The sequence below is a fragment of the Camelus bactrianus genome, chromosome 6 (assembly GCF_048773025.1).
Source record: "Camelus bactrianus isolate YW-2024 breed Bactrian camel chromosome 6, ASM4877302v1, whole genome shotgun sequence".
Taxonomy (NCBI): Eukaryota; Metazoa; Chordata; class Mammalia; order Artiodactyla; family Camelidae; genus Camelus; species Camelus bactrianus.
In genome coordinates this window covers 2,706,769-2,730,504 of record NC_133544.1, presented here as the reverse complement: position 1 = coordinate 2,730,504, position 23,736 = coordinate 2,706,769, and the positions used below count along the sequence as shown (strand labels likewise).

At 46.6% G+C, this 23,736-nt stretch overlaps 1 protein-coding gene across 3 annotated transcripts in view; it reads left to right on the top strand.

Annotated features, from left to right (window-relative positions):
* The window catches only part of TRAF3 (TNF receptor associated factor 3), a 105,680-nt gene that overhangs the window by 315 nt on the left and 81,629 nt on the right, over window positions 1-23,736 (top strand). The window lies entirely within an intron of this gene.

Sequence of the window (23,736 nt, the reverse complement as noted above, 5' to 3'; positions counted from 1 at the left end):
CGGGCGGCGGGCTGCTCCATCCCCGCGGCTCCATCCCGCGCCCGGGGCGGCGACGGCTTGCGGCGGGCGGGCCCGGGGTCGGGCGGCGCAGGCCCGGCGCCCGGCAGCCAGTGCCCGGTGCGGCGCCGCCTCGCCACCGCCCGGGCCCCGGCCCGCCCGCCCCCCGAACGCCTCAACTTCGGGAAACTTTGTCCTCCAGCCCGGGCCGGGCCCGCGGCCGGCTTCCCGCAGCTTTTCAGGAAACGCGGCGGCGAGGCCTCTTTAAAACATGACCCCCCCCCCCCCACCACCACCACGGGGTGGGAGACGGTAGCATCTCCTGCGAGGCTGTGTGTTTCTGCGGTGTGAGAAGCGGGCAGGCTCCGGGTGCCTGCCCAGACGAACGTGCTCACCCTGGGGTGGCTTAGGTTTTTTTTTTTTTTTAAGCCATTATTTAAAAGTTTATACTGAGTCATTCCTCTGCAGATGAACCTCTGACTGATTCATAATCGGAGAGCTGCAGTGGCCTCGAAGGCAGGCGGGTACTGGGATCCAATTTTGGGCGAAACGCACGCATTCCACCTTCGGTTAATTGCTCGCGCACACTTTGCCACGTTTCCACACTGTCACCCCGTTTGGGGACACCGATTTAATATTTAGGCCTTTAGGAAGAATTCTGTGTGGGAGAAAATTCTTCACCTTTAATTTGAAAACAGCGACAAAATGGAAATGGATGAAGTGTTGTGGACGTGCTTTGAAATTTAAGAAGCCTTCAGATAATTGTCCGTTGAAGGAAGCAATTTTATTTCACGTTTTTTGTACTAAGCTCGGAGTCAGTTTTCAGAATGAGATAGGAGTGTGTGTTTGTGTGCGTTATTTATTCATTTATTTTTGTGGAGTCATAAAGGCTATGTTGAGTAGCGTTGTTGCCGCTTCTTAATTTATATTCAGAGCATACAACTGAGGAGGAGCCATACTTTTTTTTTTCCCCTAGCGTTAGCTGTGGGTACGCACTGGTGAAGCTTTTGAAAATGTTGTGTTCTGTAATCTTCTATGTCTATAAAATCCTTATCTAAAGAAGTGACCAGGCGGACCATTAGTCGGTGCTTTCACATCTTTGAAAATAGCCTGTTTAAAAGACTGCATCATGTGTAGGATGTCTGGCAGAACAGTGTACAGCCATTCGTTCTTCAAATGAAAGGAAATATTTGTTTTTTCACCGTGTAGTGACAATGTACATATTGAGAATTAGTCCCAGACGGAAAATTCTCTGGCCAAAACAGAATAAGCCTGATTAGTGTGAAAACTGTAAAATACATGAGACTGGAAATCTTGTGAGTGGGTGCTCATGACAGAAACCCTGACAGACCTGGGATTCCAGCATCACTAGTGAAAATCAGACCTTATCAGGGATGAGGTTTAAGATGTAAGGTGTCTCACCCAGACGCCATCTGTTCCAGCTGTCACAATGCAGAAGCCAGGAAAGCACAGAGCTAGCAGGGAGAATTCCAGCATTTTTTTTTTAAAGGCATTCATATGAATTTTTCTGTGAGGGGAAAGAAGACCAATTATTTTCCTTGGATGCTATGCATTCATTTTGGAATTAATAAGATGGCCTCACTCAGTGTCAAGAAGGGTGTGAAGACATTCCACTGGAAACAGGCAATAGCAGTGGCCAGTTGTCTTTGCTGATACCATCAAAATATTCCCACTCTTGTTCACGCCTTTACGAGAGTCCTTCATTTAACTGAAACATCTGAGTTGCATTTTGCTGATCCCCCTGCGTTTGGGATTTTGATGCTGTAAACACTCCTATTAGAATCCCTTTAGTTTTTATGCTGTGCAGAGCCAGAAGGGCCTGGGGTGTGTGTGGGGAGTTGTTGTCAGGATAGACATGCTGATGAGCTGAAGGAGATTGACTATCACTCCCTTAAAGTCGTTTTCTTATGACGTTAATGCTGTACTTCAAGAAAAACTGTCACTGTGGTGTTGCAAGCCTGAGCTAGCTCTAGCAAACAAAGGAAATTGCGTTAAATTTGCCCATCTCTGTTTTCTCATCTTCGTATAGCAAGACTCTCCAAACAGCAAGTGATCTAACCTATCAGATATTATGCAATAGCTGGGTTTCCTTGTAATGGTCAATTTAAGAACAGTTAACTTAGCAGAGGAGACATCTTATGACTGAGGTCTCTGCGTCAATTCTGTGGCATCAGGACCCCCTGCATATTTCTTTACAAGTGTTCATAGGGGAAGAAAAATTACTGTTATTTTTTGCAGGGGGAGGAGAGTCATAATATTGACTTCAGATACAGAGAGAAACTGGGAGGAAAGCTACAAAGTAAGAAGGAGATGAGGCCAGTGGATTTGGAAGGTGACCAGAGAGAGGCAGCCGAGGCCTAAATGTGGAGACGATGCTTAGACGTGTTCTGGGCAGGAGGAATGAAGCCAGAGAGAGAGGGCCAGATGCCTGTGGGCAGGATGCAGGAGAGAGAGGTGAATGGGGATGGGTCCCCTTGCTTTGGGTCCGAAGGAGCTCATGGAAATGGAAGAGAAAGCAATTTTAAACAGAAGAGGAAAAAAATGTAAGAAAGCATTATGTATGTTTGTGTAATACCTATTACTCAGAATTAACTAAAAACTACAAAGTGGCTTTCTTATTTTAGAGGGCCTTTGTGGGCTGACTGTCTGCACAGCACTATTCTAGATATAGTGTGGGGTGGGGGATTGACCAGTCTACGAAGGAGGAGGTGAGGTTTTTATCATTAAGCATTAAAACCTTTTTGGGGCCTAAATTTTTTGTCTCCCTGTGCAGACACCTTGTGGTGAGTCTGGCAGGTGATGAGAGGTCATACATACAGATGACTGTTGTTGATTTCTGTCAACTCCAGAAACCAGGTTGGAATCTCTTCGTGAATTCTGTATTCTTTGAGATAAGTAGATCACTAACTGGGACTTGGGGGTCTTCTTTTCATTTAATTTGGTAATCAGTGAATGTGGCTTGAGTTCCTGTAATGTTCTAGTTATAGTGCTAAGGTGAGTGAGACACCTGCCCATAAGAGCATCGTCTGCCGAGGTCTGGGGCATCTTGGCCCCTGTGCATGGTGAAGGAAGATGCCAGACACCAATGGGTATTTGACTGAGATAGCACCAGGGTTGCAACTGGTGGCAGGAAGGGTAAGCTAAAATGAAAATTCACCACTCTGCCCTCAGGGAGCTGGCTGCTCAACTGGAGAGTGAAGACCCACTAGGAAGAAGCTAGAAAAGTCATCAGATATAGGCTGAAGTGATTTAGTGGACTGTGTAGGGTGGAAATTCAGGAAAGGGACAGAAAGGTCTGGGCTGGCCAGGGTGGTCAGGGAAGGCTTCCGGGCAGCGGGCACTGAGACGCAGCATCAGGAGGGCAGGCGCGGTGGGGCCGGCTGAGTCCTTTGCGGGGCCCTGAGGATGGCAGTAAGCGGATTTCTCTGCTCCCTGCTTTGTTTTGGTGATGGGATCTGACAGGTTGCTGTCCTGTTGCCCCTTGCCAGTAGGTGCGGGCCTGGGAACGCTCCTGGTCCATGGGTTTCCGGCCGTGTCCGGGGTTTCCTACACCGTGCTCCAGCGCTTACCAGGCCCGTGGTCACTGGGGCTCAGGTGGGTCATGCCCTCTGCCCTGAGGTGGCCCGGCCTGCGGGGGGCGGGGTAGGCAGAGCGGTGGGCCCCAGCCCGGGCGGCCACGCTTTGCTGTGCCTGCCGTTTCTCACGGCAGGTAGAAAGCCTCAGAAGTTGGTGGGGAGGGGAGGGGTGTAAATGTTAGAAAGCCCCTTCTCCATGGACTCCCCCAAACCTCCTGCCTATCACCAGTGAGGTCCTGCTCAGGTCCCCCACTCTTCCCCTCAGGTCCTGGCACGTGGTAGACTGACCCTCCATCAATGTTTCTGTCCACAATCTGCAAGTTTGGGAGAGAGGAGGGATGTGACAGATGCCCACATGGTGGTTCCATGTGATTTGGCATGTGTGTCTGCAGGTGGGTGCACCTGTCACTGCCTCCCTTGGCTGTGCTCCCCCCAGCCTCCCCCCCCCCCCCCCACCGCCCCAGGTCCTGATAGTGCTCAGCCCCCTGGTTTGTTGCATTAGGGGTCTGAGGCTTTGTCTGACATTTCAACTTTCCTGGATGCTTTTAATGACTTAAAAAGGAAGAACAGGAGAACTAGTTCTCTCGAGTCTTTCCTTGCCCAGTAATGCCCAGAAGTCACAACTTTATTCTAGAAATTAAATTTTGTCTTTTTGGATTAATAAAGCCTGATGTTTGAAATGTTATTATAGGCAAAATTAAGTGTTCTGGTTTCAGAATGTTTTTCTGTGTGAGGAAGGGCATGGCGTGGTTTTAGTACACTATGTCTCAAACCCTTAATAGGAATCCAAGCCCATTAAGTTTTATCTTAAAATTTAATAGGAATTTTACATTGTACTCAGTAATATGTCTGGCCTTTTAATTATAAACACACTGTCCCCTGAGTTTTTGAGTATGTTTCATTCTTCAAAAGATACATTGTGTTTATTCTTGGCTTCCCTAGGATCCCTGAGGGGTCCCCAGGCATCCCACCCTGTGTCCCTGAGACTGTCCTTCCCCCCAGCTTGAGAACTGTGGACATCAAGGAAGGCACCAGCCCTGCCCTCTGTAGCAACCAGCTAAGGGACCTTGGGGAAGCTGCTGGGTGTCTCTGGGTTTGTTTCCCCATCTGTAAAATGGGACCAGTAGCACCATGTGCGTACTTGCTTCTTATGAATGAAATGGTCAAGGGAGCAACCTGCTGATGTCAATTTTCACAGTAATGGAGGATTGAGATGTAACAGAGCAAGAGTGTTAAGATCTTGGAATGTAAACACAGTATGTCAGATCTCATTGGTGGAGACAGAGATTTTCAAGTTGAGTTCTCTCATTTTATATGGGAGACAGCCGAGGTTTAGAGTGTGCGGGTAAGGCCCCCAAGTCAGTTAATGGCAAAGCAGTGACTCCCCTCCCCCATCTTTTTTTTTGAAGTATAGTCAGTCCAAAATTTTGTATCAGTTTCTGGTGCACAGCAAAGTGATTGATTTATACATATATTCCTTTTCATATTCTTTTTCGTTATAGGTTACTATAAGATATTGAATATAGTTCCCTGTGCTGTACAGTAGAAACTTGTTTATCTATTTTATATGCAACAGTTAGTGCAAATCCCAAACTCCCAATTTATCCCTGCCCACCACCATCCTCCCTGGTAACCATAAATTTGTTTTCTGTGTCAAACCAGGGACTCTTGACCCAGAGCAGAGTTTTTTCTTCCCCCTGCAGTCTTCATTTTTCCAAGGTTGGCCCCAGGGAAGCTGCTTGGCCTCTAATTCCAACTTTGGATAATTGAGAATTATTTAATCAACACACATTTTTTGAGGACTTCCTCAGTGCTAGTTGCCAGAGCTGAAAAGCCAAGTAAGGTGCCGTGTGGTCACCATCCCCGAGGAGCTTCTGTGGGACGGGTGAGGCAGGAGCAGTGTGGTGGGCCACCCCCACAGCGGGGCAGAGGTGCTGTGGGGGCATGGGGGCGCTGTGCAGTTTGGACCCAGGGCTCGGAGGTGTTTTCCAGGGAGGATGAGCGCCAGTGAGCTGGGGGTGGGGTAGGGGGGTGGGGGAGACATGGCTGTCAGAGTCGAAGGTCAGAGGGCCTGTGAGCCTGCAGCGGTCGGCTCCCTGCGCCTGTCGTACAGGGGAGAGGGCTCGGGAAAAGGGAACTGGCTGCCTTTGGGTGCCAGCCTAACTTCTGGGAGAAGAGTCATCCCCATTTTACAGATGAGAAGAAGTAAGAGCAGCAGGCCTGCTGGACTGTGGAGTTCGTGTTTCCATCACTGTGCTCTGTGGTCAGTTTAAGCTGAATTACAATCCAGTTTTGGATTTTGTTCTTATTCTAGACTTTTTAGTTTTGCTTTCAGATTCTAGATGTTTTGGTTTTACTGCTATATAGTGTGAAATTGTGTGTTTTTCCAGCGTATGTTTTTCATGCAGTCTTTCCTTTTCTCCAACATCTGTTTCGCCTGAATTGACTGACTTTTCCAGCTGATCCTCATCCCTTCTCTCTGTCTTGAGTTATTTCTTAGAGCAGCACTGCATCCACATCCTCTAATAAGTTCAGTTAAGGCGTTCTTTACCCATGTGGTTCTTGCCGAGGAGCCGTCCCAGACTTGATTTACTCATGTGTTTTCTTTCCTCTCTCTAATTTACATTTAAACCGGTAGTCTAAGTAATAATGATAGTAGTTAGTCATTACAGGGTTTTACAAACATTAGCTTTTGTCAGTGGTGAACAAGTCCCGGAGGCCTGGTCACTCAGTAGAGAGCTTCATGGTTACAGCCCAGCGTAGGAAGATTTCCACCCATTCATCTGGAATTTAATTGTAACTACCAATGCTTATGGGAGCATAAGTTAGAGGCAAAGAAGCCTTCTGCACAGTTAGCAAGGAAATGATGTTGTTGACTATTTTCGAGATTTTGTGTGGCTGTTCTGCTAGAACCACTGTAAAGTTTTGAACGTAGAACCAGGAAGGGTCAGTGGTGGCTGGACTGAGGTGAGGGGGCCTGTCTCATAGCCATCTGTACCTATACCTGCTCAGGCAGCCATCACAGGGAGGACTGTGAGTAAGGGGACACAGCTGGACACTGAGGCCTCAAGGTCAGGTTCCTAGAGTGATACAGGATGGATTTCTTTGTTCTTACACCAAGTCAGACCTTTTGGGGTCAAGGCAGTGGCGTGGGCCTCATGATTCTGGAGCACCAGTCTTCTCCAGGTAAGGGATGTTCTGGTACATCTTGGATGGGTCTCTAGTGTTGAGATGACAAACTTCTTAAGGACAGGGTTACTTCATCATATTTTCACAGTCCGGCCCAAGATGTGCTTAGGCCATCTTAGATGAAACTGGTTTTTGCATGGAAGGAGAATGGGTCTGTAGTCAGACCTGATTTGCATTCTGGTCCTTTCTTTAGCTAGTTGTGATAGTAAATTACTAACCCTTTCGGAACCTAAGCCTTGTCATCTATGAAAAGGTCATTGTGAGGATTAAAAGTGAGAATGTGAGTGAATGTGTGATCCTGCCACACTGTGAGTGGTAATTCCAATTCCTTTTCCTCTTTCTTTCGTGAGTGGTTTCCTAAAGGGAAGACGTGCCTTGTTAGCAAGGTGAATGGTGGGCCCTCTTGGGAGCACGGCCTGGTCCTGGAGAACAGGTAGTGGTCAAGTGAGCACATTGTTGGACTCTAAAGAAATTATTTGTAACAAAGAATAAATCTGGAAACTAAAAATCACTGTATTTGCACAAAAAGCAATGCCAATAGACAGCCCCACACTTTTTTAGAAAAGCAGTTTTTACATATGATGATTTTTGACAAATTGAAAGTTATATTTCAGTTCATTATTTTCTTCCATTACTTAGCAGGATAATATTCTTAAATTCATTCTAATCTGTTCAGACATACCCTGTTCTAATAGGTCTTCCCTGAACAACTTAGTTAAAATAGTCCACACTGTCACTCTGGTCTCTTAATCTTGCTTTTTAAATTCATAGCAGAAAATTTTTGCCATCATCTTAACCCACATATTAGGAGAGTGCCTGGAGTACGGCAGATGCTCAGGTATTTGTATGAATCAATAAACCATAGTCCAACCAGATTTTCTTTTATTGAGGTAAAATTCACACAACATACAATTAACTGTTTTAAAAAGTGTACAGTTCAGTGGTATGTAGTGTATTCAGAATTTTCTGGAACCACCAGCTCACTCTAGCTTCAAAGTCTTTTCATCACCGTGTATAAAACTCTGCACTCATTAAGTAATCATTCCCCATCCCCGCTTCTAGCCCCTGGAAACCTCTGATCTGCTTTCCGTCTCTGGATATGCTCGTCTGGGTATGTCACACAGAAGGGGCCGTGCAATCCGTGACCTTTTGTGTCTGGCTTCTTTCACTTAGCACAATGTTTCTGAGCTACATCCAAGTTGTAGCTTGTATCAGTATTTTGTTCCTTTTAATGGCTAAGTAATATTCCATTGTCTGTATATATCATAGTTTATTTATCCATTCTTCCACTGTTGGACAGTTGGATTGTTTTTATTTTTTGCCCAGTATGAATAATGTGTACAAGTTTCTGTGTAGATATGTGTTTTTATTTGTCTTGGGTAATGTACCTAGGAGAGACATTGCTGGGTCATATGATAGTTCTGTGTTTAACTTATTCCCATCTGCAGTGTACCAGGGTTCCAATTTCTGCACATCTTTACCAACAGGTTTCTTTTCTTTTTTTTTTTTTGATTAAAGCTATTTTAGTGGATGTAAAGTGATACCTCACTGTGGTTTTGTATTTCCTTAATGACCAATGATATTGAGTATCTTTTCATTGTACATGTTTTTTTTAGAACAACATACATTCAGGTCCTTTGCCCATGTTTTAATTAGGTTGTTTGTCTTTTTGTTTTTGAGTTGTAAGAGGTCTTTATGTATTTTGGATATTAAACCCTTAATAGGTATATGATCGATAAATATTTTTTTCCCATTCTGTAGGTTGTTTTTTCACATTCTTGGTAATGTCCTTTAATGCATGAAAGTTTTTAATTTTGATGAAGTCCACTTTATTTTTGTGTTGTTGTTCCTTGTGCTTTTGGTATCAAACCTGAAAATCCATTGCCAACTCTGAGGTCATTAAGATTTACCCCTATATTTTATAGTTTCAGCTCTTTCATTTAGATCTTTGATCCTTTTTGAGTTAATTTTTACATATGGAGTGAGGTAGGAGTCCTGTTGCATTCAGTTATCCAGTTGTCCTGACACCATTTTTTTGGAGAGATTATTCTTTCCCCGCTGGATGGTCTTGGCACCTTTGCTGGAAATAAATTGGCCATAGATGTTTGAATTTACTTCTGGATTTTCAGTTCTATCCCATTGGTCTATATGTGTGTCCTTATGGCAGTAGCACACTGTTTTGATTACTGTAGCTTTGTAGAAAGTTTTGAGGTGGTAAGTTTGAGAAGTGTGAGTCTTCTAACTTTATTTTTCTTTTTTGATACTGCTTTGGCTACTTGGCACCCCTTGCAGCTCCATATTAATTTGAGGATCAGTTTTTCTCTTTCTGCAGGAAGGTCATTAGAATTTTGACAGGGATTGTGTTGAATCTTCTTTGGAGAATAGTCATGTTATTACTAAGTCTTCCAACCCATGAGATGTCTTTCCATTTATTTATACTTTTAATTTCTTCAGCACGATTTTATAGTTTCAGTATATAAATCTTTCACCTCCTTGGTTAAATTTATTCCTAGATATTTTATTCTTTTGGATGCTATCATAAATGGAATTATTTTCCTAGTTTTCTTTTTAGAGTGTTCCTCTCTGGTGTATAAAAGCACAACTAATTTTTGTGTGTTGATCATATACCCTGCAACCTTGCTGAATTTAATTATTACCTCTGGTAGTTTTTTGGTTGGTTCTATGAGATTTTCTATATATAGAATCATGTTATCTGCAAATAGAGATAGTTTCTTTCTTTCCAGTGCGGATGTCTTTTATTTATTTATTTTTCTTGCCTAATTGCTCAGGCTAGGATTTCTACTACAGTACTGAATAGCAGTGATGAAAGCAGACATCCTTGTTTTGTTCCTGATCTTAGGGGAAAGCTTTTCAGTCTACTTATGAAGTTACAATTGGCTTAAAAAAAAATAAGTGTCCTATATCATGTTAAGAAAGTTCTCTTAAATTTCTATTTTACTGAGTGTTTTATTCTGAAAGATTGTTGAATTTTGTCAAATGCTCTCTGTTTCTCTTGATATGATTGTGTATTTTTTCCCTTTCGTTCTATGAATGTGGTGTGTTTCATTAATTGATTTTTGTATGTTGAACCATCCTTGTTTTTCTGGGGTATATCTCAGTTTGTCATGGTGCACAATCCTTTTAGTGTGCTGTTGGATTTGGCTTGCTACTATTTTGCTGATCATTTTTGCATCTATGACTTTAAGGATATTGGTCTTTAGTTTTCTTGTATCTTTGTCTGGCTTTGGCTTCAGGGTACCAGCCATATTTGGACTGTACATTGTATTTCTTCAGAATTTTGAAATCTGTTTTCAGTAGTGTATAGACAATTCTAAGATGGTTTTGAAGCAGAGAGGACAACTCTTTGATGATCATACCATGTACCTCCTTACTTTCCAACATGAGGCTGCCCCAGTGGCTTATAGCTAGGAAAACCCTGACCAACTTTACCACTGTAACTCTGCGTCCACTAGTGGGGAATTGGGGGGGGGGGACTCGATTCCTGATGCCAGTGCAGGAGCTTCTGTCATTTCCTGACGAGTCACACATTGTTCCAGATAGTGATTGCTGAGTAACAGACCATATCCTTAAGCATCAGTGATCTAAAACAGTAATGTGTTACTAGACATTATGGTTCTGTGGGTTGATCAGGCAGGGCTCAGCTGGGCAGTCCTTCTGCTCTTAAGTGCCAGTTAATCTGAGGCCAGTTGCTGGTATTTATGTGACTTTTGGTCTGGTCTGGAGGGTCCAGGGTGGCTATACTCACATGCTTGGATGGTTGGAAGGCCAGGCTTAGTGGTTCCTTGCTTCCCATGTAGTGTCAGGGCCTCTTCAGATGGCTTCTCTACTCGGGTGGTTGGACTTCTTCCGTGGCAGCTGAAGACTCCTAGAGGGATTGTTCTAGGAGAGGAAACGGGAGCTGACAAAATGGTATAGCATTATTCTTGCAATGTTCTGCTGGTTGAAGAACCCACAGAGTAATCCCAGATTCAAAGAGAGGGGGCATAGAGTTTACCTCTTGATGAGAGGAGTGGCAAGGAATTTGTGACCATCTGTAATCAATCATATGTGTGGTGGTTAGATTCCACAGCATGGTCAGCAGTGTATACGTTGTATATACTTTTTAAGAGAGGCTATGGTTGGCTGAAATGGAAACCCCAGCTGTTGTGTACTGCCACTTTCTGTGAAAAAACACATTCTGTGTCCTGAACCAAGAATTCACAAGTACACTTTTGGAATACACCATTCGTAAAATGTTAATTGCTTGTATAAAACGTATGATTTATTTAATCAGGCATCCTTGATCATCTGTTTGTCAGGAGTTTTCAAGTGTAACTTTGGATCCATAAGTTCTTCCTTCCTATTAGTTCATTTAAAAAATCATTTGAAAACTTCACTTTCATTTTGAAGAGTATTGTGGAGTTTAAGCTTATAATTCTCTCTATTGAAGTTTTGTTGAGAATATATTAGTAAACCTACATATCCTAAATTTCCTTTTCTTCACCCTAGATCGTTCTGGTAAGACCCCTAAGGAGTTATTAGAGTAGAGTTGCAGCTGTTTATGTATAAAGGGGGGCTAGCCTGACAGCGTGTGCGGAGGTGTGTGTGCATTGGCTCCAACTAGATCTCATTTTCTGCACACCCTGCCTCCTCAGCCTGTCTCAGCTCACTGTTGCAACGCTGTTTGAGGGGAGCGAACCTGATGAGGCCAGAGGAGACTGAGGGAGTGGATTTTGATATTGAAACAAGGAATCCGCTGGAGCCACCAGGCGTCAGGATTAACAAGGGTGGAGAGGGCAGCAGAGCTGGGTTGCGCCTGCACAGCGAGCCCTGCTTCATGCAGTGCCTCGGTCCCTTCTGTTTCCCCAGCCTAGCGCACCTTGAGTCCCCAAACCCATCGCTCCTGGGCATCTAACCTTCTGTCCAAGTGGGTGTGAATGAAGAGGGTCAGCCGCTTTAAGTGGTTGATGTGCCCGAGTGACGGACTAATGCCTAGAATTTCAGGGAGTCCCGGGAGCTCCTGGACCCCCTCCCTTCGTACCCGAGGGGGAGGGTGGAGCTCAGCGGTGTTGTGCTTGCTTAGCATGGGTGAAGTCCTGGGTTCAGTCCCCAGTGCCTCCATTTAAATAAACAAACGAATAAATAAATAAACTGAATTCCCCCCTCCAAGAAAAAGGGAAAAGAAAACCACATCATGCCCACAGTCAGGACTTTGGTCTGGATGGTCTGAGGTCTCTTGTAGTGAGGTCGTTATACGTACAGTACATACACATTATGTGTGCATACAAATGCACGTAATGCATACATTATACATGTTATACGTATACGTCTGTCTCTGTGTTATGAGGTGAGTGCCATTCCTTCTCTTGTCCTTTTTATGAGTTCCAGAAGTCTGCTGACCTTCGCCTGTCATCAGGGAGAAAGTAACTGCCATCTGCAGGGTTTGGGGGATGTGTCTTTTGATGCTGCTCGCCTTGGGCTTCTCCCTGCCGGGGCAGCGGCCCGGGGGCTGAGGGAGGGCACCGAGGCCTGAAGCCCGGGGAAGGCGGGGATCAGGAGGCCGCCGTGTTCGCTCAGGTGATGATACGCCCTTTGCTAGGTGTGTTCTGGTTCACACAAAAAAGGTGTCCCCTGGTGTTAAGATAACTTCAGATAGGTACCCTTGCCTTTTATTTAGTCGTAGGGTCCTTGGGAACTGTGTCTAGACTTTCAGTCACCTACTCCTGGGGTGAAGTATGAGATGTGCAGTGTAACTTGAAAACGTTGTGCAGCACCTTGGTGGAGGGCCCAGGCCTGCGTGTGGTGGACAGGGCTCTGGAAGCTGTGAGACTCTGTTCTTCTAACACCACGGGTATAAAAGTTGTTAAATTTTGTGGAGTGATGGAAAGCATGGAGATCATCTATTGGCGAGCCAGGGCCTGGAGAGGTTGGGGTCGAGGGGCGTGGGGCCTCCTGCCAGTAGAAGTCCTGCCTTCGAGGGACAAGACTCAAGTAGGCGCTAGGGACCAGTGAGCTAGGCCCCACCCGTCTTTGTGATCTTGGGCAGCCTATTTTACCTTTGAAACTCCTGTCTCCTCTCACAGTAGATGGGAATTGCCATGGTTGTTGTGAAAATAAAATAGTAAGCCTTAAAAAAAATGAATTCGCCAGAAGAGTGAAATAAAGTATTTAAGTTTAAAGGAACTTGCATTTTTCAGCCCAAGAAAGACAAAGTAGAGGGTATGTCCACCAAACGTTACCCATTTCAGCACATATTTATCTGGTGAGTGCCTGGCTGAGTTTAGATGCTCAGTTGTGTGTGTGTGTGTGTGTGTGTGTGTGTGTGTGTGTGAATACTGAGACACTCTGTGTTCTCAAGAAATTCAGACTGCTCATTTCAGCCCGCTGCGTTACACTTTATGAAAGAGCATGTACTAGCTCAGGCTGTCGTAACAAAGTAGCAGAGACAGGGTGGCTCAAGCAGCAGGAACTTAACTTCTCACAGTTCTAGAGGCTGAAAGTCCAAGATTAAGGTGCCAGCCACTTGGGCTTCCCAGTAGAGGTTCTGTTCCCAGCTTGTACAGTGTGTCCTCACTTGGGGAGAGACTGGAAGAAGCTCCCTGGTATCTCCTCTTTATAGGCCCCTAACTGTTTCCCAAAGGCCCATCTCCAAATACAATCACATTAGGAGTTATGAATTTTGAGGGGGCACAGTTCAGTCCATAGCATCCTCCTCTGGATCCCCAAATCCATGTCCTTCTCACATGCAAAACATTCATTCCATTCCAACAGCCCTCAGAATCTTAGCTCCAGTGTCACCTCTGGAGTCTGAAGTCCAAGGTCTCATCTAGGTGTCATCTAACTAAGATGCGGGTGAGGCTGAGGTGTGTTCCATCTTGGGACAGAACTCCTCTTACCTGTGAATCTGTGAAACCAGGTAAGTTACATGCTTCCAGTATACAGTACTGGGACAGGCATAGGATAGATATTTCCCTTCCAAAAGCCAGGGATAGGGAAGAAGGAAGTGGCCGTAGGTCCCAAGCTTATCCACAGATCAGCAAGGCAAATTCCATTAGATCTTAAGACTTGACGATAATCCTCTTTGGGTCGATGCTCCACCTTCTGCACTCACTGGTGTGGAGGTCCCACCTCTGCTGGAGGTGGGGATCGTGCCCCCGAGGCACTGGGCAGCTGCTGTGTGTCCTGTTGAAAGCTGGGTGATGGCTGCCACCGTGATGGTCTCTGTAGGGCCTGAAAAGCAGTAGAACAAAAACAAAAGGGGGCACATTACAGGGTGAGTCACTCAGTTAGTAAGCTAACGCTTGGATCAGACTAGGACTCTTGTTTAGTTTCCATGAGGAATTTTAGCAAATGAGCCTCTCCAGACAACTGATGTTAGGGTGGTGAGCAGGCTGAAATTCGTACGTGTCATATCAGAAATGGCCCGAGACTGGGTGTGAAAGATGATGGCTGACTTGGAACCTGGGGGTTAGGTTTGAGGTGGTTTGGGGAGGAGACCGGTGGCGGGCAGCAGTACTTCTCGGCTGTGAGTTGATGCGTGCTTGTCTGATGGGGCTTGGCCATTAGCATGGTTGGATCTAGGGTTTCCTTGGCTTCGAGGGAGGGAAGAATGCTGGTGATCCACAGAGCCTGGGATGGTGGGGTATCCCATCCCTAGGGTTGTAATGACGTCTCCTGCCCCTTGCTGGAGCCCCCGGACTCCTTGGCTGGAGTGTGGAGGCTCCAGGTGGGCTCCAGCCTGGGCTTGCAGGCCGCCTTGTCGGCGTCTGGCGTTACTGGCCCTTCCTTTTCTCTTCATGGCTTCACGTCAGTGACTGCATCCTGGCTGTGCACTAGAGTGATTAGAAAGAGCCACAACAGCTGGGGCCCACTGCGGACTATTGCAGTCAGTTAAGACTCCAGACATCAGACTTCCTGGGTATTGTTACAGAGCTCCCAGGGGCTTGCTGACGCTGCCCTCAGCAGGGCTGAGAGCCTGTGGCTCCGCAGAAGGGGGACACTTCCTTCTCTCTGGAGGATGATTCCCGGTCCTTAGAAACACAGGATCACAGGTCCCCCTCGGACCTGCTGATTTCCAGTGTGCACCTCAGCAGAGTGTCCAGGTGATGGGCAGGCTCTGGTCCTGCACCTCCTCTCAGCCTGTGTGAACTGGAGCGTGTTACTTGACCTCCTGAGCTTTGGGCCCCGCAGTGAAGTGAGGGCGGTCACGCAGGCACCAGTTCCTCAGCAGTCTGAAGCCCGGAGCCTCTGACATGGAATGGCTTTGTCGTGGGTTTGATGCCAAAACCTCTGTGTTGCTTTTCACAATCTCTGTTCTGCTTGGTATGAACAGTCCTATATTCCACTGCAGACTGTTGGTTAATGTGTTTTCTCATGTGGCTGCCCCAGACTTCACCGGGAATGTTATGTAATATATAATACATACACACAGTATTTCCTTTCTAAAATCCAACAAATCCTAGGCTCTGGAACACACCTGGTTTTGGTTTTGGGTTCGGGACGTGGCACTGTGGAGACGTAGCTTGTGAGTGGTCACAGCGAGTCAGTCTAGGTCACGTTAACATGTCAGTGTGCGTAGGAAGCCTCTGGCTGTGAGCAGGCGTCCCTCAAAGGCCAATGATACTTTGCAATTCCGCCACATACGAGTTTTTACTTTCCCCATTTGGTTCCTGTGTTTCCCCAGCTCCTTTATACTTGGTATGCCAGACTTTATTCTTCAGATAATTCAGTGTTTTCTATAGATCAGAAATTACATCTGTAGCTGGGTGTCCGTCATCCTCTCTGTGCATGTGTCTGGGCTGGTATCATGGGAGAGTGAAGCTGTGCGTAGGACATGGTCCCTGCTGGCGGAGAGCTTAGAAATTAGCACCAGAAAAAGGAAACGTGGAAAGTTGTTTTTTTTTTTCCTTAAGCACCTATTTAATAACATTTCAAGCCTAGAGGAGATGTGTTAAAAGGCAGCATATGCTCCTGGCCTGCCCTCCTGGCAGGCTCTTTGTAGAGGAGGGGGATTTGTGTTGGCCCTGAGAGGCCCTTGTGCTTCAGCGTGAAGGAATCTTGGAGTGTGAGCTTGCGGCCTCTTGCTTTTCTCCTTGGGGGCTGCCGCAGGCAGGCGTCACCTGGCCCCTGGGGCAGTGCTGTGTGGAGGTGCAGGCTGGCTCCCGGCGTGTGGCTGCCAGCGAACCTGTCTCTCCAGGCCTCTGTCCTGTCACTTGTCCTGTCACTTGTCATGTGTCTGACGACCTCCGCATGTCCCACAGAAACATGCACAGATACAGTTCTTGCCTCGGAGGAGGTGACCCTATGAAGTGGGCTAAAACAGTTGGCTAAAAAAATCAGAGAAATAGTATGTTTACTTAATGTGCCTCTATGAACAGCAACCTCCTCCCCATTTTGCTGATTTTTCTCTCCGGAGACATAAAATCATGGGTTCTCCGGTGTATTCTTGCTCTGATCCATGACTGACCGAGGCTGTGACAATAATTGGGCCATTTTCGGGACACAGTAGCAGATGACAAGTATCAGCATGTCCCAGACTTTCCTCTGTGAGCCCCCCTGGTGACAGGAGAGTGGACATGTGACTTGGACCCTTTCAGGGGGCCTGTTCTCCACACAGGGTTTTTGTGGTCTGTTTTATCTGAAATTCATATGAATTTTGCGTTTTCTTATGTAATATGTGTTCTGATATTAGAAACCTCTAAAAAATCTTTCTATCAGAATTGACCCTCCAGTTCAAGAAAGTGTGCCATATTCCCAGCCCCTTACATCTCACTGCGCTTTGAGAAGCACAAGGAAAGATGCTGACCTTCCTTGGGCAGAGCAGAGTCTGTATTGAGACTGACACGTTTTTAATCCCTTAATTACTCGTCTTCAACTTTCTTTACTTTTGGCCCTTCAGGGAGTGTTTGTTGTACATGTATATTTGGTGCCTTTTGATTTAGCTAATTTGGGTGATTGGCAGCCAGTTTTGATCTTATTAACAATTTTCCTCTGAATACCACCGTCACCAGCCACATCGGGGGCGTCTGGAAGGCTGAGAGGCTCACTGGATGCCTGCTTGTGTGTGAATGCTCTGGTGAGATGGGAGGAAAAAGTTAAAACCTCAAAAACTCTGTGGTAAGCTGATGTGGGAATCTGATACTACAGATGTCTCAAGTGATTTAAAGTGTGTAAGACTTACTAACTTTTTAAAAAAAGCAATGTGCATAAGAACAGTGACAGGTAGGAGAGAATGCCCAGGTGAGATTGTCACCACTCTTGGTCCACGGATCCTGGGATGCTGGAAGCCCCCTTGAGGAGGGAGTCACCACTGGACTGCAGACAGCCCTCCTGGGGGATGGTGTGGGGCCGGAAGTCAGAAATGCCTGAGGCTTCTGTCAGCTTCTCCTCCCCGCTGATGGAGATCAGGGAGCCGCCTGCATCCAGCCACTGCGGTGGTTCCACCCAGCTGCACACGTGTGCGAACAGCTCCACAAGCCCGTCTTCACGTGCCTTGGTCAACATGGGCATTTTACTTGGGGGTCTTCATCCTGCGGAAACGGGAGGCTTGGTGACGAGTTCCCACACCTGGAGTGAGGCAGCCCTTCCCGCGATTCTCATTTAGCATCAGACTCTCTCCAAAGGAAATGTCAGCATTTCTTGATGTCATGGTTCAGAGCCTCATCAGGATGGTGTGTGTGTGTGTAAGTGTGTGAGTGTGTAAGTGTCTGTTTCGCTTTCAGTTTCACTAGAGGATGTAGTTTGGGCCAGTTGTTTTTAAGTGAGCATTTCAGACTTAACAGAATTCTATCCCCTTCTCCTTGGTTGTGTCAATAATATGAAAAGACCATTGGTCCAGGATAGTTGTTCTCAACTGGGGGAGGGGGGTGGCTGTTTTGTCCCCCAGGGGACATTTGGCAATGCCTGGAAATTTGTAGGGTGTGAGTGGGAGGGGAGTGCTACTACTGTCTGGTGAGTGCAGGCCAGGGGTGCTTTAAACGTCCTGCAGTGCCCGGGACGTTCCCCGCAACAGAGAGTTACCAGGCCCCAAATGTCAGTAGCGTTCAAAACCCTGGTGTAGAGGTTGTTCAAAGACGTTTTTTTCTTCATTTCCAGCAAATATATGACTGTTAAGATTTAGTATTTTTGTAAGGTAAGATATTTTCTACAAAAATTCAGTCTATAGCCATTAAATGAGATCTTAAGATTTTAAAAAATCTTTTAAATTTATTATTTATTTATTCTATTGAGGCACGGTTGATGTACAGTATAAGCTTCAGATGTACAACATAGTGATTCACAGCTTTCAAACGTTATATTCCATTTATAGTTACTATAAAAATATTATCTATATTGCCTTGGTGTACCAAACAAATCTTTTTAATATAGTGAGGTTCTCCTAGAAGTGTTCTTAAAATTGACAGAGGAACAGAAGCCCAGATATCTATCAAATCAGTTTGGATAAACCCCCCCTTTTTTTTTTTTGATGGAGGGGAGGTACTTATGTTTGTATATTTATTTATTTAGGTCGAGGTACTGGGGATTGAACCCAGGACCTCCTTCGTGCTAGTCATGTGCCCTACCCTTGAGCTATTCCCTCCCTCCCTGGAGACACCCTTTTTAAGATACCATAATTTACATTGAAACTTTGGTCAGCAGAATGGGAGTTTTTTTTCAGTAGGCACCATTAGAAAAATAAAGTAATTTTCCAGCTGTGGTTCCCAGGTTCTCCAGATTTATTTGTTTAACCCATAGCTCTCTTCCAGTTCTACGTTTAGCCCTGTGTGTCTATTCAACAACCACTGGCTGAGTCTTGGTGTGTGCCAGACACCATCCTGAGTGCCAGGGACGTGGCAGGAAACGCTGCAGGCAGCTACTGTTGTTGTGAAGCCTGTGTTGTAAGGCAGGGCTCAAGGACAGACCGAGAGGTCCAGAACAGAGTGGAATGGGTGGGGCTGAGGGTCGGTTGAGAGCAGGGCACCTCACGTAGCTGGTCTGGGAGGAGCTGGGTGACCAGGACCTGCTGATCAACTAGACACGTTGTTTGTGAGCCATGAGAGGGGTGACCAGATTGCAGCCGAGGCTGCCTGGTGTTTCACTTGCGCATCACTTAGCCCGCCCTCAAGAGAACTCTTGATTCCTTCCCACCATAGCCAGCTGCTCAAGCCAGAAGACCAGGGAGCATTCTTTGACCCCACTCCTTCTCTCCTGTTTGGTCCATGGCGTTCAGTCCCCCATCCTGCTTTTCCCACCTCCCTGGTCCCCTTGCTCACTGTGACGTCCTCTGACTAGTGCTGCTTCACCCGTGGTCACTGCAGGCCCTTCTCCCTGGAGCTGCCGGAGAGGTCTTTTAGAAACATAGGTTGCAGCCTGCCCTTCACTGAAAACCCATCAGTGGCCTCCCACTGCTCTCTGAAAATGCAGTGTCCCCTCACCAGGCTGTGTACCATCCCTCCTGACCAAGAGCCAGACACCCTGCCTCCCCGTGGGCCTCTTCCCGAAGGACCTGCCTGACCAGAGGCTGCGTCCACTCTCCTCTGGACTCTTGCCAGCCCTGCCCACGTCTTGGTCCCTCTTCCTCCAGGGCCTGGGAACCCGTCTTCCTGCCCTCCACTCTGGATTCCTGTCGCCCGGCTCCCTGCAGGTGCTGGCAGGCGTCCTGACGATGCTGTACCCTCTGCGTTGGCCGTGTTCACATGAGAAGTCACTCACCTGGCTGTGCTCACTTGGGGGAGGATGATTCACAGGGACCCACCCGCCTTCCCGCAGAGTTGGGGTTTTTGCATAGGGGATTTTTCTGTCAGTTATTTTTTCCTCACCTTTTGGAGTATTAAAAGAGCCGAGGCAGTGGTGTGTGTGGTGTGTGTGTGTGTGTGTGGTGTGTGTCGTGTGTGTGTGGTGTGTGTCTGTGTGTGTGTGTGTCGTGTGTGTGTGGTGTGTGTCGTGTGTGTGTGTGTGTGTTGGGTGTGTGTGTGTGGTGGCAGGGGTGGCGGGCAGTGACCACGCCTCCTGGGGAGTTCTGTGATCCCTGTAGCTGGCTTACCGTATTCCATGCTGTTTGCGCAGAGCACAGAAAGACAGCCACGTGTGGGTTTGTTGGCAAAGCTTTTGAAGTGAAGCAACAGGTCTTTCTTATCACAAAAAAGGAAATGGAAAACTGGTGCCACGGTTTTGGCGGAATTACTCCAGCATGCAGATGGGTGCTGGAAGGAAGTCGAGGTCTGTGCTTCCATGCTCTGCTGGTCCTTGAGGCGTGTCTGCAGTGATGAAGTCTTGTTCGTTAGGTGTGAAGGCGCGCATACCCCAGGTGCTCATGACTGGGTAGCGGTGGGTTTGTTTGGCTCGGTGTTTTGGGCGAGCAGACTGGGAACGGGGCACAGGGGTCCATTTGGCCTCTCCCCTTACTTGCCACAGGCTGATGCTGGAGAACCCTCAGGTCCCCAAATGGAAAATGAATTAAAAGAAGGCCCACACTCGCCAGCAGTTAGAGGGGTTCTCAGGTGGCCTCTGAGAAGTTATGTAAGGTGATTTGTGGGCAACAGAGAAACTTCTGAATCTTCCTGGCAGGTGGATCCCAGACACAGAGCCATTTCACAAGAAATAATAAGCTAGAAATACCGGAGGCATGTTTTCCTAATGAGGGAACAATGCATCCTCCAACAACTGGTTGTTGCTTCTAGAAAATTTGAGTCCTGGTCTCAGTTGTCGTTGTTTTGAGCTTGTTGATAAGATCGAGGGTTGTTTTCTGTTTTCAAGCTTACATATCTCCTGGAAACAATGTATACCACATGAAGATTGTTTTTAGGTTTATAATAAGATCTTTTATAGCATAGAATTTTAAAGACCTGTGTGGACAGGAACAGATCTTTGAAGGGAAACCTTGGTTTTGCTTGTAAGTTCATCTGGTTGAAACTAAACTAAGGCCGTTCACCCCACCTAATTCCAGGCAGTCTTCCTGTATTCAAGAAGTGCATTAGAAACCTGCTACAGAGGGGGAGGGTGTAGCTCAGTGGTAGAGTGCGTGCTTAGCACGCACGAGGTCCTGGGTTCAGTCCCCAGTACCTCCACTAAAAAAAAAGGAAAGAAATCTGCTTTACCCAAAACAAGTTCTTTAGCTACTTGTGATGGAAGATGCTTAAATGAGCCATTTAAAATTCAGCATGCTCTATTCAAAAGTGATCACTTTAACAGATTCGTGGAGAAAGCAGTTTATATGTATTATATTGTAGGTGCTATGGGGGATAGAAATAGATTTTTCTTGCCTTCAGAGAACATGTGGTCTGAGGAGGGGAGACCTGCAGATGGTGTGACCTGTTAGACAAGGCAGAGAAGTACAGGAGGTGGGATGGGGGGCAGTGTTAGGAATCATGGTGGTAATGAAGGCAGAGGCAGTGCAGAATGGGGCACCAGAGTGCAACATGCGAGTAACGGTATTTAAAATGGTGTCTGGAACACTACAGGTTAAAAATAATTTTTATGTTTTTGAAAGGTTGTAAAAAATAGGCAAAGAATATATAGCAGAGACCATCAGTGCCCCACAAAGCGTAAAGTATTTATTATCTGGCCCTTTACAGAAAAAAGTTTGCTTTAAGTTTGGTTTAAGGGGCAGGAGATGCTTTACAAAGACTACAGTCTGAGCAGGCATTTTACAGGATAAATGACATTTTGATTTTCAGGGCAGCAGGGCGGGTGGGGGTGCTGCTGCAAGAGGAGGGCAGGTGCTGCAGAGGGGCCCCGGGTGGGGGGCTGCGTGTGTGCTGGGGGCAGGGAGGCCAGGGCAGAGAGCGTGGCTCCTCTTAGCACTGGCAGGCTTGCCCTCAACTCTGAAGCGAGTCGTGAGCCCTCAGAAGCTTTTGAGTAGGAGACTGTCAATGTCATAATTAAAGTTAATTGTGAGAAATTGAAATAAAATTCCTTTCTTCCCTAAGACTTGCTTTCCTGAACTGTAAACTGGCTCTTTAGAAGTGATCGCATTGCTAAGCAGGCCACTGACTGCGGGTTTGGTGTGCAGCCGGGTCCGGGGTCCCGGCGGACGTGCCTGCCTGCTCGTTGACTTTCCTGCTCAGCAGCAGGCGTTTGCGAGGTCTCGGGGACCCATAAATTGAGGAACTTGAAATAGTCTCTAGAAAGGTAGAAAAATTCTTGCTGAAGTCAATCGTTGTATTTCAGGTGTTAAACTTCTGTGTGGAGAATTTCAATTTTGTGTACTCTGTCGCAGTCAGTCCGCCTTGGTGTGGTGGTTCTCTGAGAGGTGGAAAGTGGAACAGGCGCCCTGATGCGGGCAGAGCCCTGGGTTCCCCGTGACCGGCTGTCTCTGAAGGCCTGTTTCCAGAAGGGGCTCCCCCAGGAGAAGGCTAGGTAAAGGGGTCCTGACTTTCAAGTGCGTATACCTGGAGAAGATGCGTGAAGATGACAGTAAAGAAGATACCATCTCTCACCGTGCTCCACTGCTGACGCTCGGGGGTGCGGCCTTTGGGGCTTTTTCAGCGCGTGCACACTGGCTCCCCTGTGAGAGTCACGTCCCGTGCGTTGTGCACCTTGCCCCGGCGGCGCAGTGCAGTGTGGCCTGATGGGTTGGGGGCTGCTGAACTGCTGTGTCCATGTTCTCTCTGGAGCCTCCTGGCTGCTTCTCTCTGCTGGTTCTCTTCTGAGCCAAGGAGGTGTACTCCTGACTGGTTCTCAGCCCTCACCAGCAGAGACCCATTGGTGTGTGGACCGTTTTTTGCAGAAATCAGAACCCTGGTCTCAGAGTCCAAAGGTGACGAAGGCCTTCCTTCACACCTGTTGATTTGATTCTTGACTTCATCCACGGTTGCTCTGATGGGCTAACATTGTAAAGAAGATGCTGATCCAGACAAATAGCAGTTGCTTTTCCAAACCAAGACCTTCAGAAAGGCCTTGTTTGCACCAGGGTCATCCCTGAGGAGTCCTGACCAGTCCTGGGAGGTCAGGGCCCTACCCCCACCCTACCTTGGCTTGTCCAGCTGGAGCCTCCCTCCCCACCTTGTCCCTGGGATTTGCTGTGGTCTGGGACCCAGCCTCCACCCTCAAAGGAGCTATGCGACTCAGTCTCCCCTTGCCCAGGACCCCTTGTCTGGGAGAGTGGCCCTTAGTGTTAGGGAGACACACGCGGGCCCCTGTGGGCTTCAGTTCGGAAGGGGGTCACCCAGGTGGCCGGCGTCTGCCTACGCTCCCTCTCTCCTTCCCGGAAGTTTAGTGTCCTGAACGCGGCGGGTGTGTGGGGTGTGTCTTTTATCTGTTTTAAGAAGAGAGCCACTGTGGTCGTGGTGGAATATTTAAGATTTGCAAGCATTCCCATTGCCTCACCACTGTTGATATTTCGGTGTGTATCATTCATCTCTTTGAGGGCATACTCGTACACATTTCTACAAAAGAGGAAACATAGTTAAGTAATTTTTAGTTTTTAAAACACCCTTTTAAAATAAAAAACACCCCTTTTTTATTCAAAAAGAAGTGCCCATTCAGTTACAGGAAAATTATTTCAACAGGCAAATCAAAAAATGAAAAATATAAATATAATTCTGCTTGCTCAAATCACTACTGTGTATGCTCTTCTAAGCCATCTCTGGGGCATACATATATTTTCTTTTTATAAATATATAATACCACTTTATAATTTCCTTTTTTAAATAATACCTTTATTGAGATGTAATTTAGATATAATACTCACCATTTTAAAGTGTACAATTCAGTCATTTTTAGTATATTCAAGAATTTGCAACGATCACCACTGTCTGATTTTAGAACATTTTCATCATCCCAAAAAGAAACCTCGTACCTGTTAACTATCACTTCTCATTCTTCTCCTCCTCCCCCAAACCTTAGGCAGTCATTAGTTAATTTTCTGCCTCTATTGATTTGCCATTTCTGGAAACTTCATACAAATGGGATCATATAATATGTGGTCTTTTTGCAACTACTTTTGTTCATATAGCATACTGTTTTCAAGGCTCAT